The 25,180-nt window shown below is 38.0% G+C and overlaps 1 protein-coding gene across 4 annotated transcripts in view; it reads right to left on the bottom strand.

Annotated features, from left to right (window-relative positions):
- MSRA (methionine sulfoxide reductase A) overlaps positions 1 to 25,180 on the bottom strand; it is a 433,824-nt gene that overhangs the window by 392,443 nt on the left and 16,201 nt on the right. The gene's annotated exons all lie outside the window — the stretch shown is intronic.

The following is a 25,180-nucleotide window of genomic DNA, read 5'->3' on the forward strand; positions in this document are numbered from 1 at the left end:
CTGCAAAGAATCATGGGAGCAGAGAAAAGGAGGCATGCAGATTAAAATTAAAACTGTATGCCCAAATAAGTCATGCTTTACCCTATGGGAAAAGAACATAGTTCTGAGTGAGCAGCAAATCCCATTATTAAGGAAATTCTAATATAAACTGTACCCATCCAAAGTTTTCCTGGATATGAAGGGGACAGAGAATTCTTTTCAAAATACAAACATCAGTTAAAAAGGAAAGAAAAAACTTAGGAGTAGATTTAATAAAATTAAGTATATTTTCATATTTTGAACCGCAAGTTTCAACAGTTGCTTGTTTACTAAATTCACAACACTATAATTTAATAAGTATAAATAAGTAGTTTATTTTTATTTGTAGCATTCATCTCTTTTAAAGCAAAATAGGCAGTCTGTGCTTCACACATCTACTTGTCCTTTGCAGATCAATGAATACATTCAGAAACAAGAAGCCATGGTATGGTACCCAAATAGAATCAACTTCTGACAAACCATTTTCTGCTATTTCATTTAAGAAACTATTTTTACCTTTGATACTTGAAAATACAGTGTAGCTATACTCTAGAATCACCATGGTTTTATTTAAAAAAACAAACAAAAAAAACCAGAATAGTACGTTCTAGTCTTTGGCGCTCTGTCTTTCCAAGGTATGTAACTTCAAGGCCTCAAATTGCTTAATCTATATATTCCTTGGTTTGCTCATTTGTCAAATATAAAAATCAGTGACTTCCTCCTCTGTGGTCCCAAAATACTCTGTTTATACTCAATATACCTCCACTCTAATTGTATGGTAATTAAGTATGTGTCTTTCACCAGCCAGATGTGTCATTCTCAGGTGAAACCATGTGTCACTTATCTAAGAAAGTCTTCCATAAGGCCTTTCATATTATGCAGGTGCTCAATAAATCTATTAGGTGAATAAACTATGGCAATGGATCATGTAAATATCATTCTGAAGTTCCATAAAACTATGAAATATAATGAAAAATAAAACCACATATTACTAAATCATAAGCTAATAGATCAGAGAAATGCTACAAGGTATTATAAGTGTTGAACTAAAGTACTAACAAAAGCGTTCTGTGCAATCCTTCAAAATAAGGGTGATGAAACATGGGCAGGATGACAGTGGATTTGCAATTTATAATCAAACTAAAGATGAAGAAAGAATCTTGAAAGCATCAAGGGAGAAGTGACTCCTCATATATTCCGGGTCCTTGATAAGATTAACAGCTGATAACTCAATGGAAGCCATGGAGGCCAGAAAGCAGTGGGATGACATAGTCAAAGTGCTGACAGAGAAAAAAAATCACAGGGGGTTCTATACCAGTAAAAGTCTTCTTCAAAAATCAAAGAGACACTAAGACATGCCCAGATAAAAACAAAACACTAATTGCTAGTAGATCCGCCCATAAGAAATAAAGGAACTTTTTCCTTCAGGCTGAAATGAAAGGAGATTAGACAATAACTCATATCTTTATAAAGAAAATAAAGAGCATAAGTAAAGATAAATGCAGAAGCAAATATTAAAAGTAATATAAATATCCAGTGCCTGGATGGCTCAGTCGATTAATCATCCAACTCCTGATTTTGGCTCAGGTTATGATCTCAGGGTTTTGAGATCGAGCCCCACATCGAGCTCTATACTGCGCATAGAGCCTGCTTAAGATTCTCTTTCTCCCTCTCCCTCTGCCTCTCCTCCCCTGTAAAAACTTTTAAAATTTAAAAATACAAGTAGTATAAATGTGTTTTTTGTTATAACTTTTTTCTCCTACCTGATTTTAAAACAACATAAAGCAATAATTATAAATGTATATTGACAGGCACACAATATGTGTGACAACAGGATAAAGGAAAGATAAAAGAGAGTTATATAGGAGCAAAGTTTTTGTATACTCCTGAAATTAAGATGATATTCATCTGAATTAGATTATTATAAATTAAAATGTTAACTTAAAATCAACCACTGGGAAAATAAGGGAATTAAAATGTACCATAGAAAAATATTTAACACAAAAGAAGGCAGCAATGGAAGAACTGAGACAAAAAAGACAAAAACAGAGAGAAAACAGTAAAATGGCGGAAGTAAATACATCATCAGTATTCACATTAAACTTAAATGAACTAAAAACTCCAATTAAAAGACAGATTGGCAGGATGTATTTAAAATACATAATCCAATTATGTGTTGTCTACAAGAGACACACTTAGATTCAAAGACACAAATAGGTTGAAAGTTTAAAAATTAAAAAAATATATACCATGCAAAGGGCAACCAAAAGAAAGCTGGAACAATTATACTAATATCAGACAAAATATTTTAAGACAAAAATTGTTACTAAAGATAAAGATACTTTATAATGATAAAAAGGTCAATTTATCAAGAAGATGCAACCACTATAAACATGTATACCCATAACCAAAGAGCCCTAAAATATAAAAAGCAAAAAATGAAATAACTGAAGAAAGAAACAGACAATTCAATAATTGAAGTCTCCACCAATTAAAATTATTAAATTGGTGGAGACTTCAATACTCCACTTTCAATAATAGCTAGAACAACTATATAGAAGATCAGCAAGGAACAGAAGCTTGAACTACACTGTAAAGCAACTAGACCTAACAGACATCCCCAGAATACTCCTCTCAACAACAGCAGAATGCACATTCTTCCAAATGCACATGGAACATTCTCCAAGACAGACAATATATGAAACCATAAAATAAGCCTCAGTAAATTTAAAAGGATTGAGATCATACAAAGTATTTCTCCAACCACAATGGAATAAAAGTAGAAATCAATCACAGGATAAAAAGATTGGGAAAATCACAAATACATGGAAAAACTACTCCTAAATAACTGACGAATAAATAACAATAAGGACTAGAGTGGAAATAAATAGAGTATAAAAAAACAATTTTTTTAAATCAGACAAAGATATTGCAATAAAATTACAGATGAATATCCCTTATGTATATAGAAGTAAAAATTCTCAACAAAATACTACCAAACTGAATCTAGCAACATATACAAAGGATTATAAAACCATGACCAAGTGGGATTTATCCCAGGAATACAAGGTTGGTTTAACATAGAAAAATCAATCAAAAAAAAAAAAAAAAGAAAGAAAAATCAATCAATGTACTATACCATATTAATAAAGTAAAGGACAGAAACCAATCAATCATCTCAACAGACATGCAGAAAGCATGTGACAAAACCAAATACCTTTTCATAATTAGAAATGTGAATCTACATAAAGAAAGGAAGAGATGGAAAAAGTGAAAGTAAAATAAAAACTTTTATTTTTTTATTTTTAATTAATCTAACATATAAGAGTTTGTTCAAAATAATAGCAATGTACTTAATTATATATGTGTATGTGTATATATACATATGTGTGTTTGTATGTGCCCATTTGTACAAATATATGCCTATGTATGCTTAGTATAAGTGAAACAAAAGACATCAATGATATTAGGGTAGGAGAGAGTATCAGGATTATTTTATTTTATACACTACCTGTGTAGTAGGATAGTGTTATTTGAAAGTAGATTTGTATTAGTTGTAAATGTATATTGTAAACTCTAGGGCAATCATTAAAACAAGTTTAAAAAAGAAAAAGTATAACTGATATACTGAGAAAAGAGAAAAATTGAGTTCATATAAAATGCTCAATTAAAATCACAAAAGGCAGAAAAAAGTGGAAGACAAAAATATGAACAAAGAACAAGGGCAAATAGAAAACAGTAACAAATATGTTGGATATTTATCCAACTATATAAATAATCATTTTGAGTATCAATGGTCTAATGCACCCATTAAAAGACAGAAATTGACAGAGTGAATCAAAAGCTTGTATACAAATGTTAACAGTATTATTCATAATAATTAAAAAGTGAAAACAAATGTCCATCAACAGTTGAACAGGTAAACAAAATGTGGTCTAAATATAAAATGGAGGGGTGTCTGGGTGTCTCAGTGGTTGAGCATCTGCCTTCAGCTCATTAACCCCAGGTCCTGGGATGGAGTCCTACATTGGGCTCCCCATGGAGAGCCTGCTTCTCCCTCTGCCTATGTCTCTGCCTTTCTCTGTGTCTCTCATGAATAAATAAATAAAATCTTTTAAAAGATTTTTATGTATATATTTATAAATATATATGTATATATGTATATATTCAGCCCTAAAAAGGAATTAGGCACTGATATATTCTTTAACATGGATGAACCTTTGAAAAAAAAAAAAAAACTATGCTACAGACACAAAAGCCCACATATTATACAATTCTATTTATACAAAAGGCCCAGAATAGACAAATCCATAGACACAGAAAACAGACTAGTGGATGCCAGGGGCTGGGCAGACAGAAGAATGGGGATAGGCTAGTGGATACAGGGTTTCCTTCTGGAATGATGAAATTGTTCTGGAATTTGTGGGGATGGCTGTACAACTTCAGAAATATACCAAAAATTGCTTGATTACATACTATAAAAAGGTGAATTTTATGGTTAAATTACATCTCAATAAAAGCAAAGTTGCAGTTCATCTCTCCAGTACTTTTGAGTGTTTTGAATGATTACATCCAAGGCAAACGCACAAAAGCCCCTCTTCTTATAAAGAACATTCAACATTAGCTAAAACCTTGTCCATGTGAATCTGCTTTAGGAGTCTACCCAGCGAATTCTAGTACCTTCCTCTGCTTTGACTTCTTGGTTAGACCCTTGCCAACTCCGGCATTCCTGGCCTCTCCAAATACAGCTCCCTTCTGCGCACTGTCTTGGTTCTGACTCCTCAGACAGTGCCTACTCTCTCGGACTGCCAGGCCCTCCTTGAAGCACACAATCACTCCGTCACCCTCCATAACTGCCAGGACCTAGTGAATTCAAAAGTTTGACAGCCAGTTTCAGTTACATGTTAGCAAATCTTCTCTTCCCACAACTCAGGTATAGCCTGATCCCAACAGGCTTCGGGAGGCTTCCTGAATGCTAACCCAGGATCTGACACACTTGAATCCCTGTCTCTCTTCCTTCCCCCAGTCACCTGCTTGGACAGGGCACTCTCTATACCCACACATGATACTGACTATAAATTCACAATGGTAAATTCACTAATATGGGGAATTTTCTTCCCTGTGCCTACTATGTATGATTTATTGGTAGCCTCAAAACCTTCATTTGATTCAAGCTCTCAGAAAAAAAAAAAAAAAAAACAATCAAAAAGGACCAATTCTTCAAGTTTTTGGTGTTTTTTTTTTCAATTCTTCAAGTTTTATACAGCCTATAAGTAAGTGGTTGCAGATGGTAGCCTGGTTAAGTCTTTCTACAGACTTAGCAAAGTCTAGAAAGTAGCAGAAGAAACACGTTGGGTTTTCAGACTTTCTTCCAGGGAGCCCTGGAGCTTCCCAGAGGCTGCAGAGCCCTCAAAAAAGGACAAAGAAAGGATAAGCAGACAAGGTCCCTAGGATGCATGTCACCACTGCAAAAACCACAGGTCTGTTTTTATGATTTATTGGCACAAGGTTCACACTGCAAGATTTTAACAACAACAACAACAAAATTCTAAAAAAAATGTTTAAAATCCTTTGTTTTAGGACACCTGGGTGCCTCAGCAGTTGAGCATCTGCCTTTGGCTCAGGGCGTGATCTCGGTCCCAGAATCAAGTCCCACATCAGGCTCCCTGAAAGGAGCCTGCTTCTGCCTCTATGTCTCTACTTCTCTTTCTGTGTCTTTCATGAATAAATAAACAAAAAATTTTTTTAAAGTTTAAAAAAAATAAAATCCTTTGTTTTGAGCCAATCTAGAAAAATACTCCCTAATGAACGAATCTAATAAGAACTTTTGAGGTTATGGCTCTCTCTGAATATCGACAACAGGAGCTAACATTGTCACCTGAGACATAAGACGGTAGTGAGGAGCTACTCCCTCATCAGACTGAGAATGCATCTACTTTGTCCATAAGTCAGAAAATGAGGGAAAATAAAATTATTGGGCCATTTTCCCACTTTCTTTCCCTCCTTAGGTTTAGATCTTTAGGTCTGTAATCCAAAATTCCAAAGAGCATGGATCTGGTCTTCTTTCCCAGCTATTCATGATGTCTTGAATTATAGATATTCACTCAGGAATAATTCTCTCAAACATTATCTGAATAGCCACTACATGCCAGGTATGTCCTGGGACTATGGAACCCCTGCCATCATGGAACAGGTATGTAAAAAAGCAGTTACAACTACAGGTCACCCATCAGCTATGACAGAAGCATGTGCATGACATCCTAGGAACACAAGAAGGAAATAAGCTGAAGGGTCACTCACTGACCAACCAAAAGTCAAATACAAGTCACTTTAGATAGAACAAGGAGAGAAGTTTAAAAGGTGTATTGATTCATTTGACACATATTTTTAGTGTTCACTTATGCTTAAAGCAGTACTCTAAGACTCTAGAAAATCCAGAGGCACATCAGAAATCACCCCAGCCCTCAAGAAGCTAAAGTCTAGCATGAAGATAAGATACTTATGAAATACTACACTTTACATAATCATAAGTATTATGATTTGAGTATCTCCCCAAATCCTAATTTTTCCATGTTCCTTCATGTTGTCATAAAACAAAAGACAAAACTGTCTTTCCACAAATCTCAAATGTGGCATTGGGATGGCCATCCTTCCTGAGCTCGATCCAAATTCTACCCATTCTCTCCCTCTGCTTCCCTCTCTTCCACTGCCTCCCTGTTCCCAGTCTTGTCTTTCTTTCTTCCTTCTCTTCTCTCCCTTCTCCTCCATTATGCACTTAATCATTATCTTCATCTACTAATTCATCAAGCCAGTATTTTTTTAAGATTTTATTTATTTATTCATGAGAGACATGGGGGGGGCAGAGGCACAGGCAGCGGGAGAAGCAGGCTCCATGCAAGGAGCCTGATGTGGGACTCGATCCTGGGTCTCCAGGATCACGCCCTGGGCTGAAGACAGGGCTAAACCACTGAGCCACCCAGGCTGCCCCATCAAGCCAGTATTTACTGAGCACTCACTTATGTAAAAAATATGGGGTGAGAAGCCACAATGAACACAGCAATGACATCAACAAAAGGTAATCATGCATGAGTAATAACTATGCTAATAAGAACTTTCACATTCCTTAATTAATTCACTTCTCAACAAACCTTTGGAAGAAGACAGGTGTTATTTTACTCTATAGATGAGGAAACTGACATCAAAAGAAGTTATGGGACTTGTCCAGACCATCAGACACATATCTAAATATAGGAAACGGAAGCAACTATTCCAGATTCCATTACTAAATGAGCTCCAGAAGACAGAATGGACACATCCCACTACCTACTTAACAGACCCTCTGAAGAGTTAATAGATACCTCAAACTCCACTTTGTCAAACCAGAACTCTTGATTGTTCTCAGAAAAGCTCATTCCTCTTTCAGTCTCAATTCAATGGCACTCAGCTGCTCAACCTGAAAATCTAGGGGCCATCCTTGATTACCCCCTCAGCACCCACTAGAAAGGCTAACAGGAAAAAGATAGTTAATATCAAGTGTTGGTGAGGATGCTAGAAACTGGGACCCTCACACATTGCTGGTGGGAATACAGAATGGTAAACAGTGTGGCAGTGTCTTTAAAAGTTCATCTTATACTTACCATAAGAACTAGCCATTTCCAGCCTTAAGTCTACCCATGAGAAAACATATGTCTACACACAGACCTGCACATGAACACTTGTCAAGAAATGATTCTCAATAGCCAAAATCTGGAAACAACCCAAAGTCCACAACATGGTGAATGGTTAAACAAAATGCAGTCTATCAATGCTGCATGACAGCAAGGTACCAATTACTGATACATGCAACATGGGTGAGCCTCAGAAACGTGATGTTAAGTGAAAGAAGCCAAGCAGAAAAGACTACATATTGTATGATTCAATTTCTATGAAATACTTTTAAAAAGATAAAACTCTACGTAGAGAAGGAAGATCACTGGTTGTCTGGGGCTAGGGTAGGAGAGGGGACTGGTTACCAAAGGGCAAAAGAGCACTTTGGAGTGAGTCGAAGTGCTTTAGATGAGACTGTGTTCATGGTTTCACAACTGTAAACAATATTTTTAAAAAATCAAACTGCATACCCAGAGCACGTGAGTTTAATGCTATATAAATGATACCTCAATCTATACACATTGAGTATTAGAGTATTTACTGCATCTAGAGGCACTGTAGTAAGCCCTAAAGGAGGTACTAAAATGACTAAGACACTGCCCCCGACCTAAAGGAGCATCCAGTCCTCTCCTTCCAGTTGCAAAACCAGGACAGGAAAACAGAAATAACAGATATCATAAACTAAAAAATGACTGCCCATATATGGAATGAGCAAAGAATGTGATAGAGTCTGGAGGAAAGAGAGAAGACTGAAACAAGGTGTTCAAAGAAGCCTTACAGAGGGTGTTCTATTTTTTTCTGAGAGAGAGAGAAAAGAAAAACACGAGTGGGGGGAGGGGAAAGAGAGAGAATCTTAAGCAGGCTCCATGCTCAGCAAGGAGCCTGACTCAGGGCTTGATCCCATGACCGCCAGACCATGACACCAGCCAAAATCAAGAGTTGGGCGCTCAACTGACTGAGCCACCTAGGCGCCCAGGATATTACTTTTAGTGGGGCCTTGAAGAATGACCAAAAATCCAAAAAAGTGGAAGCTGGAAGGTGTTCTTGAGAAAAAAAAATTCCCAAGGGCAGGAATGCTCAAGACATGTCAGCCATCAGTGAAGCAGTATAGACAAATCAGAGGTCCACAAGGGGAGCAGAAAGGGTCCCAGCCAGCTGAGGACCAACTACAAAGTCCCAAGGCATGTGTTCACATCTCTCATGGGGTTTCCTCAACTTCAGGCATTTCAGTGCCATGTTCATGATTTTTGCCATATTTGAAATTATAGTATGGTTTGTTTATTATATACTTAATATTCTTTCAATTGGCTTCTTTTTTTTTAAGTTTATTTATTTACTTTTTTAGTAATCTCTATACCCAATGTAGGGCTCAAACTCACAACCCCGAGATCAAGAGTCACATGCTTGATTGAGCCAGGTGCCCCTAAACTAACTTATTAATCTAGTTTAGTTTTTGAAGGAAATTTTATAATTTGTAATTAACTTTATAAAGGAAACTTTATAGTACAACTATAAAATGAAAACCAGCTTCATTTGCCAGAAAATTTTTTAAAAAGCTGTTGAATGGGTGCTATTAAATTGTCAAAACTTGCAGCTATCTATAAACTTGAGGCCTATATCCGTTAAAAAGAGAAATTAACAAGTGTTGGAGAAGGACTAAAAACATTCTAGCACCAGACTGATACTTGCACCTTGATATAATCAGAAGAGCTGAAAGATAGTAGAAAAAAGGAAGGGTTTTCTCACTGTGGTCCATGCTACTCAATACTATACCCTTGAACCATCTAATATTGCCTTGTGTTAGAGGTCCTACTCTTTGGGAAATACTGGTCTACAGTAAATCCTAAATGGCGGGGGGCGGGTAGTAAGTAGAACAAAAACGAATATTTATTTAGCACTTACTATGTGCCACAGTTCTAAACACTTCTCATTTCATTATTCTTCATATGAGCTGGATCAACTTATTTTTCAGGCCAGGGCAGTGAGGCATACAGACTTGAACTAACTTGCCCAAAGTCATACAATTTGCCTAAGGATCATACAGTTAATAAAGGGCAGGGCTGGAACTTAATCCAGGCAGTCTCTAGCCAGTCTGTGCACCTAATCATTACAGTTGAGTTGATTCTCATGTGAAGTGATATTTGAGGAAGATTTGTCTGGCTATGATATGCTTGAACTAAAGGAAAGAGAGGCCAGAAGACTACTGCAACAACCCAGGCATCCGATCCCATGGGCCAGCTGGGACTGGAAGGTTAACTGCCATTTGCTGTGGGCAGCAGAGGGCAGCAGAGGGCTGTGGAGCAGGAGACAGGCTCCTGCCCAGACTTCCCGCAGGTTGGTCTCCAGTGGAGAGGGGGAATTTGAAGGAACAAGGCCAAGGCTCAAATCAGAGATACAAACTCTACCCTGAAAAGAGAAGAGCTGTGAACATCATTGTCCTTAGGAGGGTAGAAGTCAATCCTGAAAAGTGGGATGAAGTCTCCCTCCTCCCACTCCTGAAAACAAAGATACTGAAGGAACAGTGTGTGGGGGCAGCCAGGTGGCTAAAACCCTCCTATGATCTAATCTCCCCCACCCAAGTCCTTTCACATTGTACTTTCAAACTACAGTACTGGTATCATGACCTCTTCTTTTATTTGTAATTGGATTTCAGGTCTTTCAAGAGTACAAAATTTGGCCTGAACTTCTCCTCTTTTAAATTTAAAATATTCCCTTAGGAGTGGTATCTAATTCTCAGAGGAAGTGTTTTAAAATTAAAATTAAGAAATACATTCAAATGCCATTTCCAAGTTTCTGACAGGTCTGAAACATCCTGAATGCAGACACTATTAATCCACAGACATCAAAATCGTTTTATTATCTTAAATCTTCCAAAATCATTGTTTGATAAAAAAAAAAAAAATAGCAGATAAAACTGTCAGAATAAGAAAAAAAGAAAACCTCCTTGAAGAAAATTTCCTATGCATGGCTTTAAAAGGAAGGTTCAAAAAATTAAAAAATTGATTTGGACTGCCCAACTGATGCTTAATTCAGACTTTATTAAATAAACAGGAAAATTAGACATTGTAGGTTTGTGATTTACTCTTGGAAAAACTGTGATTTCTTATTTCCCAAGAGAAAAGCTTTTAGAGCATCAATAGATTTCTCTGGATATCAAATATTTCCCCATTATTCTGAGTAAATTATATTTAGATCAAAAGCAGATAGATTAAATTTCCCTTAAAATACCCAAGGGATTTTTAAAATACCAGGAAATATGTCACAAATCCAAAAACAATATTTTATCCTGATACCTGCTTGGCAATGTCTCCTCATTAGAATAATTAGCCGGAAAACAAAACTAATTCTGAATCTTAGAGATCCTAAATTCAAAATAACTTACTAAAACCAGATTGTCCTTTGCTGATGCTAAAAATGAAACTCATAAGCCTTGGTGCCCTTAAAAACTTAAAAAAAAAAATCCCTGGAAATATGACTTTACATTTTTGTTTTTAATCTGGAAAAAAATGTATCTGAATTAGTGATAAGTGAGATGGGAATCTGAATTTTATTTAAATACTATGTACACAACAAGGAACATAAATGTAGTTAAGGGTTTCCAAATTCTTGATCATTTCACTCTCTTACCAGTGCCACAAAGTTCACGGCTTCATTGTTCTCAAGTTATTTCTGTCTTCCTGACAAAACTATAAGCTCCTTAAGAAACTATTAACTTTTTAAATCATCTAGTAAAATGTAATACACGTGACAAGACTAAAGGACTAAACACCTCTTCATAGATAAAAGGGCCCTCCAAACCAAATCTCTCATTACCATCTCCTCATTCTCTCTCCTACTCAGTTTGGCATCAAGTTCAAGCTCTACTATCACAAAATTTAATCCTAGGGCAATGTTAGAAAAATCCACCCATCTCTGAGAAAATAATTTGATACAGTTTTTGAAATTCAAGGTGAGGCCCTTTTTAAAGCATGGATATTAACTAGAACCCATGTCAAAGAGATGTCCTATCTGCTGTGTGAGAAAAGATTTACACTTTCTGAGAAGGAGGGTGAAAGAAATGAGGGCCAAGAAGGGTGGGAGGTTGGAACCTGAGAGATGCAAGGTTTGCCCTGTGTGTTGAGAAAGGCAGGAAGAAACCATGACTGGACAGCCAGCCAGAAGGCACTTGGGAGCAGGAGTATCCAAGGCTGGAGCTGCACCTCTGTGCTGCACCATATACAGTCAGCAGCTCCTCATCACAAAGTCTAGAACATTCCCATCTTAATGATGAGTGCAGTTTTGGTAGATTCAGTGCAAAAAAGGGATGGTATCTAGGGATGCAGGAACCTAGAAGCAGAGGTAACCAAGTGAACATAAGCATCCTATATACATGCATACACTCCAGAGTTTAGAGAATCTTAAGGATGGCTTTGGACTTCCATGATTAGAAACTGGGGTTTAAGCTAAGAGCAGGAGGCCTAAAATTACAAGTGGGTACCGGCAGCTTCAAAGAAGTACTCCTCCTGCACGTGGCTGCAGACTGGCCATGTTTGCGCTGGTTGCCTCTGGATCAACCCCTTCCTGATGGCAATCTGGCATTGCCCTAAGACTGGATCTCGCATGCAGTCCTGCCCAGGTATGCTACCTCCTCCTAGTGTCTGGGCCTATCCTGCCCTGAACTACTTCTGCTTCAATCTGTATTATGACACCTTCCCAAGCATTTCCCCCAGCACCCAATCTCAACCTGCCTCTGCATTCTGTTTGCCATTTCTCTTTCTAGACTGACAGTTTATAGGCTAGTGGCTTGCTGCATGGCCGCTGTGGAAGACCTGGCACACAGAAATTAGGAGGACACTAGTCTTTGGAAGGGAAAATTGTAGACAAATTTCACATTTAGGAGACAGAGTTGTATGCCGATAGAGAACCAACAGTCTACAAAGACAAGGTCCATATGAGGTTAAGTGTGGAAAGAACTTTTGCTCATTAGGGAAACCATGGTGTGGTTCTACTCGTAAATGGCCTATGGATTTGCTTCACTTGTACTTTCAGATATTCAGATATAGAAAAAAGCTAGTCTCTTAAGAAATTTCAAGAAGAAAACCAGATTTTTTTTAAAGGTAGTCATATCCCACAGAAATGTAATAATCAGGGATCCCTGGGTGGCGCAGCGGTTTGGCGCCTGCCTTTGGCCCAGGGCGCGATCCTGGAGACCCGGGATCGAATCCCACGTCGGGCTCCCAGTGCATGGAGCCTGCTTCTCCCTCTGCCTGTGTCTCTGCCTCTCTCTCTTTCTCTCTCTGTGACTATCATAAATAAATAAAAAAAATTTTTAAAAAAAAAAGAAATGTAATAATCATAAGAAAGGAAAACTCAGTTTAGAGGCAAAGAGAGAGCCACATTCGTCCAAAGTACCTTTCTCCAGACTGAGAAAGAGACTCTCAGAAGTTCTAACTATATTTGCAACCATGTTGCATGCCTCCATTTTCTTTCCCTTTCTCTGCCTTTTCCTCCAGGTGAGAAAAGAACAGAAAAGAAAGGGGAGGAGGAGGGAAGCAAGTTATAACCATGCAAGAAAGATGCAGGGTTTGGGGCTCCAGTGAATAAGCTTCTGAGGAAAGAAGATCCATTTCGAAGGGAAGAGAGGAAGTGTTAAGCGTAATAGCAAGAAAGCACTTAAAATCACTGCGTGAATGGAAAAAGAACCTGCTGGAACTTTGCTTTCAAGCACTTTTTTTTATATATAGATAAATGAATGAACGGCCAGGGAAGTAAATTGTACAAAGTTGCACAGAGACCAGCAGCACAAGCAAAACCCAGAACTCACAAGCCCACCTTGAGTGGCCACCCCACGAGGCCATGGCAGCTTCTCATCTTGGTTTGGAGGAGCAAAACAAGACTGGCCATAGGAGAAAGCATTACATGGCTTATAGGAGTCATCATATAGGCCATGACCCCTGTGATTAACTTCTGAAATGCTAAACATGGAAGACTAGAAAAGTTTGCCTTACAGTGGGAGGCAGGGGGGAGCCAAGCTTTTATGAAGCAATATTTGAGAACAGTTGGGCTAAGTAACAAAGCTGTTAGTTTATAATGGGAATTCACCTATCTATAAATGTTATAGCTTCTAGTGAGGAAGAATGGCAATCACTGGTGATACTATTTTAATAGAGAGCTTTATTTTTCTACAAAAAAACATAAGTACCAAATCATATTGCTGAGCCAGGTTCTAACACTCACTTGCAACCTAAATATGTTATGTGTCCTGTGCCTGGAGGGAAATGCTCTATGTGGTCAAGGTCACGAAGAAGCAAACTTACAGCTTCCACAGCCACTGCTGCAGGGTGGGCTTCCCAGTGATGCAAGTGGGCATGAAGCCCCACCAGTGGAGTGAATCTTTGAAAACAACAGTGAAAACTGGAGCAACATAAATGTTTGGCGTTCAGGTAGCCCTGGCTATCACAGCCTTCAAATTGTGGCTATTATGAAAAGCTAGCTAGAGACCACTGCCTTGAAACTGGCAATTCTCATTTATTTCCCATTAAAGCCACATCTGGAGTTAAGGGTAAGAAAAGGACCTATATTCATTTGGTGACAAGTGACAACATCCAACTTCAAAGAGAGTCGGAGAAAGACAGGGAACTTTTGTTTCAAGGAGTCCAAGGAAATGCTGAAGGATGAAACCACAGGAAGGGCAGAAAGGCAGTTAGATCTCTAAAGCAAGCACTGTGAGAACCAGGCCTGTGTGCCAGCTCTGCCTCCTTCAATATGGAACTTACTTCTCTCCTGGTGAAAACAGACTTTCCCCAAAGAGGCAGCTCCAGAACAGCTCCATCAGCTGTACTGTCGGCTCTGGATGGGTACAATTCACAGCTCCTGGCTCTAGAGAAGCCCTGGGAGGGAGACTCAGCCCAGATGGGTCAGATCCCACTGCAGGAATCAGCAGAGCCAGGGCACTCCCAGCAGAGAGTCTAGTTCTTGCTGGAGCCGTGTGAAGGGGACTGAAACAACTCCCAGACAAGAGGCCTGGTGGGCGAAGCCAGTGAGCATGAAGCAGCCATCCCCATCTCTATCTATTGCTCAGGGTAGCAGGTTGGTTCATAAGCATATGCCTATGTGAACTGCCCAGATAATCTCACATATTTCAGCTTCCATTCCTATCTCCAACATGGCTTCTGACACTCAGTACCAACCTGGCTGAGGAGAGGTGGAGGAAGGAGAAGGGATGATGAGAATGATGAGGGCGGGAGGAGAGGCAGGGGGAGGAGGAGAGGAAGTCGGAGGAGGGAGGGAGGGAGAACAAAAAGGAAGTTTCAAAACTGCAGACATCTTCATTGCACTCACCTCTCCCCCTCCAAAAAAAAAAAAAAAAACAGTTATGATATACTTTATTAGGAAGCAGCAACTAAATTTTCCCACATTGGCTTTGTATCAGCTCTAAATCAAAAAACTATTTTGTATGTTTCATTTCCTCTGCTACTATTCTTGACAAAAACTGGTTGGGCTTCCAGCCCAAAACCTTTAAGGAATTAAGCATGAAAGTGGAAAAACTGGTAACAAAGCAGGGTATTGAATACAATGCTCTGAGATACTCTATGACACATATAAATCATGCAGTAACAATTTAAAGATAATTAGGAAGGATTAACATATTGCTGAGGATGGATGAATGGGACCAAACGACTACACGAGTGTCTTCCTGAAAGGACAATAAGAAGTTGCCATACCCACATCCCCATGTGGTACTGATGATATCCAAAAGAACAGAATTGTAAGAAACCCATTAATACACAAATTGTCAGAAATCTCAAAAGCAGGGAGAGGAGGAGAAGAAGGGAGAGGGAAAGAGGAGGGGGGGGAAGGTAGAGAAAAAAGGAGGAGGAGGAGGGACAGAGGAATGGAGGAAGGGAGGGAAGGTTAGAGGGGAGGAGGAGGGAGGAGCCAGAGAGTAAGAAAGGAACACAGATGAGGAAAACAATCACAAATTTAAAGAAGGCGGGGGGACAGGTAGTGAAGAAGATAAGCATCCACATGAAAAATGATAAAAGGAGTATAAATGGATTCATCTTGGGGCACCTGGATGACACAGTCAGTTAAGCATCTGGCTCTTGGTTTCAACTCAGATCACAATCTCAGGGTCCTGAGATGGAGCCCTGGGTCAGGCTCCATGCTCCACACCCCAAATGGAGTCTGCCTGGGATTCTCTCTCTGCTCCCCCCCCCCTCCAGGAATATAGAACACAGAAATCAGGGGCACTCTAAATACCAACAACTGCAGCTACCACTGTTGTTAAGGGCTCTACAGACACCCAAATAAAGAACCACCAGAGCTCTGTCAGAACTCTTCTATCGACAGAGACACCTGGGTGGCTCAGCAGTTGGGCACCTGTCTTCAGCTCAGGTCATAATCCTGGGACCTGGGATGGAGTCCCACATCAGGCTCCCTGAGAGAAGTCTGCTTCTCCCTCTGCCTGTGTCTCTGCCTCTCTCTGTGTGTCTCTCATGAACAAATAAATAAATCTTAAAAAAAAAAAAAAGAACTTTTCTATTGACAGAGAGAGCACTGAACCACAAAGCAGTTCACTTGGGAGAAAATTGGTATTGGCCAATCAGGAAGGATGCCATCTCTGGAGAGTGGGGAATGTGGAAGCTGAGAAAATGCACACCCGTCACCCATGTTGGCCACCGAAAGTCATCTGAGGGACCTTTATTCCAAAGGGGTGAGAAGAATACGGACTTAAGTAATAATCGAGCTCCCTGCCTCACAGGTGGATCCAGCAGCCAATCCTTCTGACAGGAAGGCTGTCCCAGGAATGGAGATTGAAATGACAGTGAGCCTGTGGCTTGCTCGCCCCCCTGTCCCACACTGCAGCTCTTTTGGTGAATGTGATGTTGTGATATGGCCATTAGCCAATTTTACAGGACAGAGGGCAATAACACAGCAGTAAACTGTCCCCATACGTCCCCACTGAACACATCATACTGCATAAGAAACATTTCTGCACAATCTGCCAGAAGCCAGGTATCATGCTAGGCTCCTTCTTGACCGTCTCATCCATTCCCAGAAATATTCATGGGAGGCGGGTGCCACTGCTTCCACTGTACAACTGAGAAAATTGAGGCAAATCTGTTCATATGCGTCTAAGCATATGAAATGAAGTTCAGCATCACTGTCCAAACATGAAACGTCTGTGCTTTCCACCAAACCAACCTAGAGAATGCATTTCTGAATGCTACCTGTTTATACTCAGATGGGAAACATCTACCTATGGTCACGAAAGGTCCTGTAGAGAGACGTACTAAACAGGCACTCCTTTCCCAGGATCATACACCGCAGCATAAATGAGTTTCCATACATTGGTATTAAGTCAAGAGAGGAAAGTGGTACCCTCAGGAGAAAAATACGAAAGATACTAAAGGAACGCGGGAAGCTCAATAAATCCAGAGAAAAATATTGCTATGTGATCTCTCTAGCAGTTATGTGGGTACTGATGACCTTACAAAAGTTCTTTGTGGAACTTGTTAAATCCTAAAATCACCTCTTGATTCTAGAACATAAAACAATGTCTTTTTTATGTAAACACAACCTTGGGGAAACTGCAGATAACTGTGGATCTTTTTAAGATATTTTCTTCTGTCACACTGGGAGCCATTTCCTATACTCACCAATATTTTTACATATTTGTAGAAAGGCTTCTCTTCCATAAATATTAAACACAAATCGTAATGTAGCAGCTAAGAGTTCGGATCTCCTCTAATAACTATTTGAAAAGTCAGCCATTGGGCTCACACAACCAGTCATAATCAAATTTCTGAAGACAGATAGTTTGCACTGGAAGTTAAGTTAAAAACAGAGCATCCATTTATCGAAATTCATTAATATTAATATCTATTGACCTGCACCATACTAAAAGGATTTTATTGAACAGACAACTTCCAAACAGAATATTACACAGAGCATAAGCTCAATCATTCTTTCATTCATCTAATAATTATTGTGCAACATAAACATAGGCATGGGGGATATAAATAATAAGCCCTCACTAAGCTGAAAATCCAGTTAGAGAGAAAACATATGCATATATTAAATTAGATGGCTATTATAAAGTTAAACAATTATAAGACAATACAAAATGTCTTCACACAATCTGACTGCATGCCAAATGAGCAGCAAAGAAAAGAAATAGCTAGAAGTTCATAAGAGAGGAGGGTCAAAACGTGCTGGAGAGTAAGAGAAGACATCACCAAGAAAGGAGGAGGTAACTGGGTAAAAGGAAGCTCCTCAAAGAGAAGAAAAAGGAATATTATCACTAAAAGCATGTTTTGGAGAAAGATAAAGCAAGCTAAGAAAAAATGTATGTGTAGCAAGATGCAGGACTTAATATCTCTGCCAATTAATAGTCAATAAGCACAAAACCACAATAAGTTTACGGTCAGAGATCAAAGGAGCATATTTGCTTATTTCCTAACTTAAGGACTCAAGCCATTGTTTATCTAACTCATTTCTGCCAAAACAACAAACTTGTCAAAGCTAAAGACTTTAAAACTCTCTCAGAAAAACAAAATACAATAAATGTGTAACTACAGTGTAAAGAGTCATCAATTTTAGAATGCTACACTCTACTGGACCCTTTAGAGATCACTAAAGCCATGTATCTTGCTGTCACATGAACATTCTGAAACACAGCAATGCAGACTACAGTAAAAGTCAGAGAATCGAGGCAGGAAAGGTCAGGCTGCAAAGTAAGTGCAATTCAAGTAATTTGTTCAGATTGATGATCAAGGTAGGAAGTTAATAGCAGTTATCAAGCCAAGAACTACACAAAATACTACTGCTTATAAAAATACAGACATGTTAGAGTAGGAAGGGCCTTTGGAAGTCAACTAGATCTACACACAACCATACTCTGCTTTCTTTTGAGGTAGGCACTGGCCAACAACTCAAGGTCTAGGTCTCAGTTAATTGAAGAGCACATGTGGACCAATTAAGAGTTTGCAACATCTTATGATATCAAGAGATAGCAGTAACTCTGACAGTGGGGGGGAAAAAAGGCAAACCAAAAGAAAGACTTCATGAAACTACAGCAGGAGTCAGAAAACCTTTTTTATAAAAGGTCAAAGGATAAATGTTTTAGGCTCTGAGGGTCATGATCCTTGTCACAACCACTCAGTTCTGGTACTAACTACATAAGCCAACACAGACAACAGATGAACCAATAAGTGTGCCAGTGTCCCAATATAACTTTATTTATAAAAATGGGTGGTGGAAGACCTGTTCGTTATAAAGCTCTCAGCAAATTAGGAAAAGAGGGGAATTATCTCAACTCAATAAAGAACATCTGCAAAAAACCTACACGCATTTAACATCACACTTAACTGTGAAAGACTGAAGGCTTTTCCCCTAAGATTTGGAACAAGATAAGGATGTCTGCTCTCACTACTGTTGTTTAACATAATACTTGAAGATCTAGCCACTGTAGTAAGTCAAGAAAAAGAAATAAAGGACATACAGATTAAAACTGTCTCTATTTCCAGGTGACATGGTTGCCTATGTAGAAAATCCTATGTAATATGTACACACACACCTTCTATAACTAGTAAATGGGTTCAACGAGGTTGGAGATACAAGATGGACACACAAAAATCAACCACATTTTATATGCTAACAACAAATATATGGAAACCAAAATTAAAGACATAATACCATTTACAATTACTCCAAAGAAAAAAAAAAACTGAACTTAGGGGTTATCTTAACAAATATGTACAAGATCTATACACTAAAGATTATAAAAGAAATAAAAGAAAACCTAAATAAATGCTCATAGATTGACTCAGCACAGTAAGCATAGTAAAGACAATTATTCTCCCCAAATTGATTTATAATTTTAGTACAATTCCTGTCAAATCCTAGCAAGATTTGTCTGTAAACATAGATCAGTTTATTGTGTATTTATTCTTTTTATTGTGGTAAAACACATACAACATAAAATTTGCTATCTTGGCCATTTTTTAATTTTTTTATATTTTATTTATTTATTAGAGACACACACACACGGGGGTGGGATGGGGTGGGGGAAGAGACAGGCAGAGGGAGAAGCAAGCTCCATGCAGTGAGCCCGACATGGGACTCAATCCCGGGACTCCAGGATCACGCCCTGGAGGCTGAAGGTGGTGTTAAACCGCTAAGCCACCAGGGCTGCCCTATCTTGGCCATTTTTAAGTGTATAGTTCAATGGTATTAAATACATTTATTCACACGTTCTATAACCATCACCACCATCCATTCCTATAACTCTTTCACCTTGTAAAACTGAAACTCTACACCCATTAAAAATCAACTCCCCATTCTCTCCTCCCCATGGAGCCTCTGGCAACCACCATTCTGCTTTCTTCCTTTATGATTCTGACTGTTTTAAGTACCTATATAAGTAGAATCATATAGTATTGTAGACAAGTTTATTCTAAAATATATATGAAAAGGCATAGGCCTCAAAATAGCGAAAAAAAAACAATCTTGAAAAAGAAGAATAAAGTGGGAGGGATGACTCTTCCCAATATTAAGGCCTACTCTAAAGCTACAGTAACCAAGATAGTGTGGCAGAGAGATGGACACATAGATCAATGGAAGAAAATAAGAACCCAGTAGACCCACACAAATGTGTCCAACTGATTTATGACAAAGGTGCAGAAGTAATTCAATGGAGGAAGGATTTCAACAAATGGGCACTTTAACAATTGGATATCCATAGGCTTAAAAAAAAAAATGAACCTCAAACTAAATCTCAAACTTTAAACACTTAACTCAAAATGGATCATGGACTTAAATGTAAAATGTAAAAACATCAAACTTTTAGGGAAAAAATAGGAGAAATCTTTGAGATCAAGGCTAGGCAAAGAATTCTCAGGCTTCACACAAAAAGCACAAACCAAGAAAGAAAAAAATGATAAATTGGAACTCAACATATTTAAAACTTTTCCTTTTAAAAGACCCTATTACAAAGATTTTTAAAAATAAACCTGGGATCCCTAGGTGGCTCAGAGGTTTAGCGCTTGCCTTCGGCCCGGGGCGTAATCCTGGAGTCCCCGGATCGAGTCCCACATCAAGCTCCCTGCATGGAGCCTGCCTCTCCCTCTGCTTGTGTTTCTGCCTCTCTCTCTCTGTGTGTCTCTCATGAATGAATAAATAAAATCTTTAAAAATAAATAAATAAATAAATAAATAACCTACAGTCAAGGAGAAATATGTTTCCAAGCCATATATCTAACAAAGAACTAGTATTTAGAACAAAGAACTCACAAAACTGAACAATAAAAACTAATAATTCAATTAGACATGTCTAACATTTTACCAAAGACATTTCATTGAAGAGGTTATACAAATGACACAAAAGCACAAGAAGAGATATTCAATATCTTTAACCATTAGGGAAATAAAAATTGAAGCCATGACACCTGTGAGAATGGCTAAAAATTAATATTGGCAATATCAAGTGCCAGAAAGGATGCAGAATGAATCACTCATACATGTACTTGGTAGGAATGGAAAAATGGGATGACTCTGCAAACACTTGGGCACTTTCTTATAAAACTAAACTGCAACTACCATATGACCCAGCAATTACACTCTTGAGCATTTTTCCCAAAGAATGTAAACTACCTTCACATAAAAACCTGCACACAAATTCATAGCAGATTTATTCATAACAGTCAAAAATTGGGAATAATCCAGATGTCTTTCAATGGGTGAATAGTTAAACAAAATTTGATATAGTCATACCAAGGAATACTACTCTGCAATAAAAGAGGGAAAAGAATGAACGTATGTAACACTTTCAATGACTCTCCAGGCAATTATGTTTATTGGAAAAAGCCAATCCCCAAAAGGTTACCTGCTGTATGATTCCATTTATATAACATTAATGATGTAACAAAATTACAGAATTAGAGAACATATTAGTGGTTGCCAGGTGTTATGGATGGGCTGGCAGTGGGGAAGGAGGTGGGATGTGGCTATATATGAGCAACACAGAGGTCCTTGTGATAGAACTGTTGTGTACACTGACTCTATCTATCACTGACTATAACCTGGTCATAATGTACAAAAGATTTGCAAGATGTTACCACTGGAGAACCTGGGTGAAGGGTGTTATTTTTTACAACTGCAGGTGAATCTATGATTATTTCAAAGTAAGAAATTTAATTTTAAAAAATTGTGAAAAGACTCAAGGCTTCTAGTAATTCCTGGCAGATGGAAAGGTGCAGTTGAGATGAGCAAGAGGCAAGGATAGACCAAGACACGAGTGCAGCACCGTGGGAGCTCTGTGACTACACGTGGTAGCACTCTGGAGTGAGAGAGGGCTAGAAACAGCTGGTAAGGGTCTGGGAAAGCTGTGGAAGTGGGAGCAGTTTATTGTTCTGAATCCCTGTACGATCTTCCTTCTCCACCCAGGGTTTAGGTCAGTGTTTAGGATGAAGAAATAGAGAAGGTCCCCAGGTAGATGATGATATCCAGGACAAACTGGGGACCAGACAAGCTCTAAAGGCCAGCTGCTGTCAGTTCTGCCCAACCGCTATTCCCACTGAAAACAGTAAAGAACACAAGCACCCAAGGCCGTTTGACCCTTCCCCCCTTCCAAGACTGGCTGCCCAAACTGAGATTGTGGAGAGTCTAGAAAAGATGAGCTCACAGTCAGGAATAATTAGAAATATGAGGGCTGTTGATTTGGAGAAAGACCAGAACAAGAAGCCTTCACAGCTTGAAGAGCTTCAGAACTAAACATTTATAAGAAAAATAAATAATACCTTTATAGATGTAAAAGATGGCATTATATCCATGAAACAATAGGATCTTGATTTTTATAAAACGGACTCAAGAGAAGATCTGAAAAATGAAGAAATGTTAATTGTTGCCATTATGAACTTAATAGAACAGCTCTGTAGCAGAATGAAAAAATAGCAAAATTAGTCAGCTAGGAGATTAAGGGTAAAGAATTCTTCCAGAATATAAGAAGAAAGGATAAACAGAAAGTTTAAAAGAAAAAAATCATAGAAAACAGCTTTAGCTTTACCAATATCTAACAAACAGAAGTTTATAAAGGAGAATACAGAGAAACCAATTTTTAAAGAAATAACATCTAAGAACTTCTTAGAACTAAAAAAAAAAAAAAAAAACAAAGGCTTCAGAATGACAGTTACCATGTGCTGAGCTGCATAATAATGTAGACAATTTTTAGAACCTCAAAATAGAGAAAAGAATCCCAAAAGTTATCAGAAAAAAATAATATTAAAAATCAAGAATCTAATCCAAAGCAGACTTCTTATCAACCTCTCTAGAAACAAGAACTTCAGTGCTAAGAAACAAAACAGAACAAATCTTGAATGGAGATTTCTGTACCTAGCTAAATAAGCATTCAAATGTGAAGGTGAAATAAAGGAATTTTTCAGATATACAAACTTCCAGACAGAAAGCTTACCACCCTAGATCTTCTCTTAAAGAGACTACCACAAACTATATTTCACAAAAAGAAAAATGGTATAAAGTATAAAAAGCAATAATGGGCAAATTTTATTATATCTTCTTTATGATACTTAATATTGTATTATATTTACTTTATGTTTTTTACTAATTGGCCACTTTCTACATCAACAGATGTTTCCCTTTTTTTTTTTTAAGATTTTATTTATTTATTCATGAGAGACACAGAAAGAGAGAGAGAGGCAGAGACACAGGCAGAGGGAGAAGCAGGCTCCACGCAGGGAACACGACATGGGACTTGATCCCAGGGTCTCCAGGATCACACCCTGGGCTGAAGGCGGCGCTAAAACACTGACCCACTCGGGCTGCCCTCAACAGATGTTTCTATTGAAAAGTTATTCACAATAATCAAATTTGCCATTCATAGGAGTTTAGGGAGGGAGGCAGAGTGGAGAGAAATAAAATTATGATAACAGATTTAAAATATCAAAGGACTCTTAGATCATGGTTGGTTTCCTCCGATCCTCAGATAACAAATATACAAATGTCAATTGGAACAATTCTATATAGACAGTATGTAGGACTGCCATTAGTTTTTCTGGGCAATTGGTTGATTTACTCATTCATTTACTCACTCAACACTTATTATTCATCTAGTATTCACAAAACTCTATCCTAGGCCCTGAGAGGAACATAAGGATGAACCAAACCTAGATTCAGCTCCTAAAAGGTGCACAATTTCATGGCAGTGTCAGACATGAGCACAAGTAATTATGATGCAAAATATACATGCTATGAGACCACATAAACAAAACACAAAATTGTAGAAATAGTAATGATTAATTTTGAGCTCAGGTATCATGTAAAATTAGTTCGTATGCTGGTAAATAAACTTCAACAACCCCCAATGAAATGACTTCTTTGTTGTCAAGATACATATACTATATTATTAATGATTTCTGATCAGCAGTATGGGAGATCAAATGTGGCAAAATATTACACCCACCCTGCCAAACAAAGCAAAGCATAGAGTTTCACAACAATCCAGCAACTTTGGTGCTTGTTTATACAAACAATGAGGATTATTCAGATAATATGGGAGTTTTGTCATTGTTTTGGTTAGATTATTACTTTGTTATTGTTACAGTTACACTTTGCCATAATTAGCTAGGTTAAATACTAGTACGACTTAAATTCGTCAGATTTAAGAGTCCTTTATCATCTTAAATTAAAAAATAAATTAAAATGTGCCCTCCTAATGCAGTACTGCTACTAAAAAAAAAAATGGGCTTCAGGCTAAATTTGGCCCACAGGTCTATTTTGCCAACCTCTGGCTTATAGCAAAGGTGCTAAAACTTTTTTAGTCCAGTTCATCAAATGTAAGTGGGTAAAAATCAACCTTCAAGTTCTCAGAACAAACAATACCAATACCAAAACCTGGCTGCCAAGGTGTATATAGAAACCAATCCAAATATACCAGCAAGCATCAAAGACTCATAGGATGTTTATACTTCATGGATAAGATGCTTACCATATGCCCACCTGCACCTCTAATTTCCCCCCAAAGTATACATCATCACTGAAGTTACATTCTTTTCATTTTCCATTCTGATCTGAACTCCTTACTTAAGATGACTTCAAGGCACTGCATAACCTAACACAAACTTTATTTCCTTTTGGCTAGATTTTACAAGGAAGGTATTCACAAGTTATTACCATGCATATACCACATACCATAATTACTAAACACACCTATAGTACTACTGGAGCTAAATACTTAATAACTGATACAGAGGTTGTCTTTTTTTCATTTGTTCTAATAAATTATAGTACATATATACCATGGGATATTATGCAACCATTAAAAATATACAAATTTTTAGCAAACTAGGGAATTTAGCAAAGAGAGGAATTTCCTCACCTGATAAAAGAATATGTACCAAAAAAAACCTACAGCTAACATGATAATTAATGATGAGAAATGAGATACTTTTCCACCAAGATCAGAACAAGGCAAGGATGTCCCCTCTCACTACTGCTATTTAACATCATACTAGAAGTAC

This window comes from Canis lupus, chromosome 25 (assembly GCF_003254725.2).
Source record: "Canis lupus dingo isolate Sandy chromosome 25, ASM325472v2, whole genome shotgun sequence".
Classification (NCBI taxonomy): Eukaryota; Metazoa; Chordata; class Mammalia; order Carnivora; family Canidae; genus Canis; species Canis lupus.